The sequence below is a fragment of the Dipodomys spectabilis genome, unplaced genomic scaffold, assembly GCF_019054845.1.
Source record: "Dipodomys spectabilis isolate Male_0828 unplaced genomic scaffold, ASM1905484v1 ptg000382l, whole genome shotgun sequence".
Lineage (NCBI taxonomy): Eukaryota > Metazoa > Chordata > Mammalia > Rodentia > Heteromyidae > Dipodomys > Dipodomys spectabilis.
The window spans coordinates 22,976-28,975 of NW_024871059.1; positions in this window are offsets into that span (position 1 = coordinate 22,976).

Genomic DNA, 6,000 nt, shown 5'->3' on the forward strand with positions numbered 1-6,000 from the left:
GCGCCCAGGCCCAGAGTTCAGACCCCACAACCGCCCCTCTTCCCCCCCCCCCCCCCCCCCCCCCGCCCAAAAAAAGAATGGAAAAGGAGAGCTTCTGGGAAGATGGGTTTGTTGAGCATGGGCATGTTTGGAAAGGTACTTCCATCTTTCCATTTTGTGTTTGTAAGAGCACAGCTGGGAAACTTAAAGTAAAATGCAAGGTCTATATTGGGGGCTGCTAGGGTGTCACCTCATTACTGTTATTCCTGAGAGGGTGGTGCTTACTTTCTGGGTAGTTTGCGATTTTATCCTATAATATCTTCACTGTCATGCTTAGCTTCCTTCGTCAGAAAGTCTTAAAATAATTATAATTTCTTTTAAATGTTGGTTCTTGGGCTGCAACTCAGGCCCTAAGCATTGTCCCTTGGATTTTCCACTCAAGGCTGGCACCCTACCCCTGAGCCACAGCTTCACTTCTGGCTTTTTGGTGGCTCATTGGAGATAAGAGTCCCACAGACTGTCCTGCCCAAGCTGGCTTTGACCCTTGATCCTCAGATCTCAGCCTCCTGAGTGTCTAGGATGACAGGTGTGAGCCACCAGTGCTCAGCTTGAATTAATTCTTGACTTAGAAGGCTGGGTTCTCATTCTGTCTGCACAAGTCCTGTAAATCCTGTTTCTTTATCTGTAAAACTAGAAAGTCAGGTTCAGCCAACACAGAGGTAGATGTAAAATTTAAGCCCAATTCATGGAATGTGGTGACTGAATTTCCTTAATAGGAACCATCATATAACCATAGAGTTAGTCTTTTCCTATGTGTTACTTTACTTAATGGCTTAGTATTGTACAAATGGAAAGTTTGCTGTATCTAACCCAAATTCATTTTGTAGCAACACGAATAGGCATTGAAATTATGTTTCATTCCCAACCACATGAATGCTTTCTAAATCAGGTAAATGTTTCCATCAAGTCCAGATGAAATTCCAGACCTGATGGCGGAGTAGAAGAAGCCATGTACTGAAAGGCGTTTGCAATACCCTTGTGTCTTAAACATATTTGAATTGTTGTTATACAGGCAATATGCAGAGGGGTGACAGTTACATCCATCAGGTAAAGAGTCCGTTTATTTTTGGACAGTGTCATCCCTTCCCTGGCTCTCTGCCAGTTTTCCCCTCCCATCTCCACCCACACGTTGTAGAGTTCATTTTCCGTATCATGTCTGGTGAGGACCATGGCTGCATTTGCTCATTTCTGTGTCTCCCTCACCCTCCCAGAGTCAGAGAAGCAAACAAATGAGACAAAATTAAACAAAAACAGCAGTAAAGGAAAAGCCTCTTGTTTACATTTCCGGGGTTCATTTTGACAAACTTTCCCGTGTGCGTTGTGAAGCAATGGCGTTGGCCTGGTCCTCACCTGGCCAGGCCGGGAGCCTGGGCAGCTAAGCGTGCAAGTCAGAAGAGCGCAAACAAGAAAATGACTCGTGTCCTAAAAAAACAGGTAGCAGCATTTACTATTTATGAGTTGGCAGAAGTGAAATGCACATTATATAGCAATATAAAATATTAAATCCTATGAAATATTAAGAACCTATGAAATATTAAAACACATTTACAGTTTGATTTCTTATTGTAATAGAAAGACTCATGAAACCACTGTTTGTATAGATGAGTGCCAATTCCCCTAGAGATGGCCCCTAGAATTAAGTATTATTCCAGAGGGACACTGTGTGTGTGTGTGCGTGTGCGTGTGCGTGTGTGTGTGTGTGTGTGTGTGTGTGTGTGTGTGTGTGTGTGTGTGTGGTGTTCTGGGGCCTGTACTCAGGGCCTGGGCACTGTCCCCTTAGCTTTTCTGCTCAAGGCCAGTGCTCTACCACTTGAATCACAGCTCTACTTCTGGCTTTTTGCTGGTTAATTGGATATAAGAGTCTTGAGGACTTTCCTGTCCTGGCTGGCTTTGAACTGTGATCCTCAAATCTCAGCCTCCTGAGTAGCTGAGATTACAGGTGAGCTACCCGTGCTGAGTTAGGAACAACTTCTTTGCTAGTCCATTGTGAGATAAGTCAGGGGATATTTGTGAATCTGAATCTTCACTCTCTCTCTATTAGCGTTTATTGATTATATAAAGGAGTTTTATTGTGATGCTTCCGTATATTCATGTAATGTACTTCAATCTAATTCACCCCCATTTCTCTTTTATTAGACTTTCTTAAGATATCTCATCAAATTCTAATCTCCTAAAAATTATTATCACATAGTTTATTCATCATGATTTGTGCAGAATAGTCATTGTGATTTAAATTCTGTGTGTCAGTTTTGATTTGTGACCAGAGGTCTTTGCCTGTCTCAGCTTTATTTAATACTTGGTTAATTTGGTATAGTTTTTTTCCTATAAAATCAAACTTGTATGGATTTGTTCTGTTTAACCATGAATTAGAATCCTTTGTGAGTTTATTTCTTCATTGTGCCCAGTGAAAAATCAGTATTTTCTTACTGGTAGTTGGATCTCTTGTTTTTTTATTCAATATTTATTTATTTGATATTCTGACTAAAGCTTATTACTACATACTGTCTGATTTGAAATCCTTCCACTTTCAACTTTCCTGATGTTGAAAACAGAATATTGCCATTTAAAAATAATCCTCTTGATAACTTTTCTATTTTAATTAGGAGATTTAGTATGTTTCCACTGAAGGTAACTTATCATTTATCTAGGTTTTAACCTACCATTTGGTATTTAGCATCCACGTGTCCCATTTTATCTGTGTTCTTTCTTTTTCTTGCTCTTATCATCTGTGCCACCATTAGCTTGGTACTACTATACTATTTTACTATTCTTGTGTTTTGGAATTAATCTAGAAATTTAACTATATAGCTTTGTCTCACCTGCACAACTCAAGGACTTTAGGATATATATTTTCATTACATTAATTTAGTGACGTTCATTTCTTCACTATTTTTCACATGGTGTGTGTGTGTGTGTGTGTGTGTGTGTGTGTGTGTGTGTGTGTGTGTGCGCGCGTGCCAGTCCTGGCACTTGAACTCAGGGCCTACGTACTCTCATTGAGTTCTTTTGCTCAAGACTAGCACTCTGCCACTTGAGCTACTTCTGGCCTTGTGGTGGTTAGTTGGAGATGATTGTCATGGACTTTCCTGCCCAGACCAGCTTCGAAACATGATCCTCAGATCTCATCCTCTTGGGTAGCTAGGATGACAGGTGTGAGCCACTGGCACCTGGCTTTTACTATAGCATTGTTGACTTTTGAAGAGATGTGTTGCCTTACTTTTTCATGTTACTTACATTTCTACTTGGGGATTTATGCATTTGGGGCTAACCCAGTGGCCAGATATTTTAATCATCTATAGTATTTAGCTAAAATAGTGTCCACACCCACGCAGAATGGTGTAATGGTGGTGTTCAGGTACTATTCCTCCCCACTGGACAGGGGGATATGGCAGAGGAGGCAAGGGTTTGCTCGGTGTCTGGAACACTAGGCCTTGGATCCAGTACTCTGGGGATTGTAAACTAGCTGGGGTGTCTTTAAAGGTCACTGTCTGCCTCCCTTCTTGTGTGCTGGGGCTGCTATTGGCTGCTGCAGCTTGACAGACAGGTCTCCACTTGCTCCACCCCTCTGCCAGTCTGTGTTGCCAGGGGCAACAGCATCCAAGCCTCAGGGTTACTCCTCTAATGTGGCAGAGCTGGAGCAGCAAATAGAGCACTGATTTCTATACTGGCCATGTGAGAATGCAGAACATATTTTCTCTTGCTGGTCTCAGTGTCTACACATTCCCATTTAGCAGATCCTCTCCATTTGTAGTTTATGCCTCAAGTGTCCAGTCTTTGGGCCTTCAGTCCTGATTGTCAACAAGTTTAGGCAAGAATGCTGTTCCCAGCTATGCACAGGTGGCTCACACCTAGAATCCCAGCTACTCAGGAGGCTGAGATCTGAGGATTGTAGTTTGAAGCCAGCCTGGGCAGGAAAGTCTGTGAGACTCTTATTTCCAGTAAACTACTCAGAAAAAGCTGGAAGTGGTGCTGTGGCTTAAGTAGGAGAGCACTAGCCTTGAGCAAAAGAAGCTCAGGGACAGCGCCCAGGCCCAGAGTTCAAGTCCCAGGGGGTGGAGAGGGGGAATGCAATTCCCAGGGGCCAGGTCTCTGCACAGAAGTTCCCTGCCAGGGTGGGAGTGAGGAGCACTGAAGAGTGTGAGTGTCACATGACCCAGAGGGTCTCACACACACACACACACACACACACCAAGTCAGACATACGCTCCGTGCTTGGCTTCTATATGAGCATCAGGTGGATGGGATTCCCTTCTGACCAGAGAAGGTGAGTCCTTTTGAAAAAGGGTGCTCTACTACTTGAGCCACAGCTCCACTTCCAGCTTTTTGGTGGTTCCTTGGAGGTAAGGGTCTCATAGGCTTTCCTGGCTTTGAACCACCATTCTCAGATCTCAGCCTCCTGAGAGGAGATGTGAACCACCAGCACCCAGCTATGTTCTTTTATTTTTAGATTGTATATATTTATTACAAGCAGATTCATTTTTCCTGTATTAAAAAAGAAACATGACTGGAAACATTCAGAGAAGGGAAACTGTGCTAAAACAACTCTCAAGCCTATCTTTGAATTCAGTATCACTAAAGGAAGAGATATTTTGGAACTTATAATTAGGGAGCCTACATACCATTTATACAGCAAGAAAGGAGGGAAAAAACCCTACAAAATAGTCAAGCTGATCCTTAGCATTCTAGTGCTAAAGCATGTACGACGGTCTACTTCCTGTATTTCTCCCCAGACTTTTAGTGAGATTCAGATGGCAGAGTATCGTGAACCATTCGTCCGTCTTTCCTCTGATCATCTACACCTTTTGCACGGTTTTTGCAGACAGCACCACACCTTCTTTTAACTTTGCAGCTGGTTCAAGGCAGAGATGGGCCCGTGAGATTAAAGGGAGGGTTTCCACTCAGAAGATTTCCCCCAGGAATCCTCCTTTCTTTTGCTGCTATTTGCTCTTATCCGTTCTGGCCTGCTCCTCAGCTCTGTCTTTTGTCATCTTTTCCAGTTCAGCCAGAGGTCCTGAAGTATCCGCATCCGCATCGCGCTCCTCTCTGAAACCCCATTTCCTCATCTATAAGAGGCCGTTCACTGTGTGTGAGAGGGAAGGCCTCCGCTTCAATACTGCTCTGACAGCTGGCTCGGGTCAATTCTTTCCTCGTCTTTCCTCTGCCGCCTCTCGCAGGCTCAAAGGTTGGCCCAGCTGCTGCAGCCATTGTTTTATCCAGAAAGTTTCCCTAATACCAGAATGCGATCCAGACACACAATCAAGCTAGGATGTTTTATTTCTCCGCGCGGGGACCACTCTCCATCATTCAGGGGACAAAGAATGGCCCTGAACTCAAACAGCTCAGGGAATATAAAGGCAAAAGCCACAGAGGCCACTCACAGGTGGTCAGTGGCAAAGCAAGAAAGTAAGTTACAAAAGCAGGACTGGCAGTCTAGCCGTTAGTGATCACAAATGCTAATTACAATTGCAATAATCAATCAAGACAAAGTTCTCATCCTTGGTCTTCCCACCTTCCAAGTTTGGCCTTATTTTTATTAATCAATGCAAGCTAACTGCAAAGGGTCAAGTTCCATGTTTTAGTATATCTGCTTAGCAAGCATCATCACAAAAAGCAGACGTTGGTGGTGAGCTTTGCGGTATTTTTACTCACTTTGCAACTCTCGGCACATGCCAAGCCACAGCTTTGCTCTCCTTTCTGAAGTTTGCATTTATTATTTTTAGGTCCTGGGACTTGATTATCCCAGTTTTCTTCTTCCTTTTACCTGGTTCATTTAACCTGGTCCTGAGGCCACGGTTGAAGGCTGCAGGCCTGGGGATCTCACAGCCACTCCGTGGCGGTCCCTGGCTCCCCAGCTGAGCCCCTCAGAGAGGTGTTTGCTGTGTGTCTTACTAATGCACAGAGTCAGATCCCAAGTGAGGGTCTCTGTGCAGGGTCAGAAGCCATCAAGCCAGTTTGGGCTCA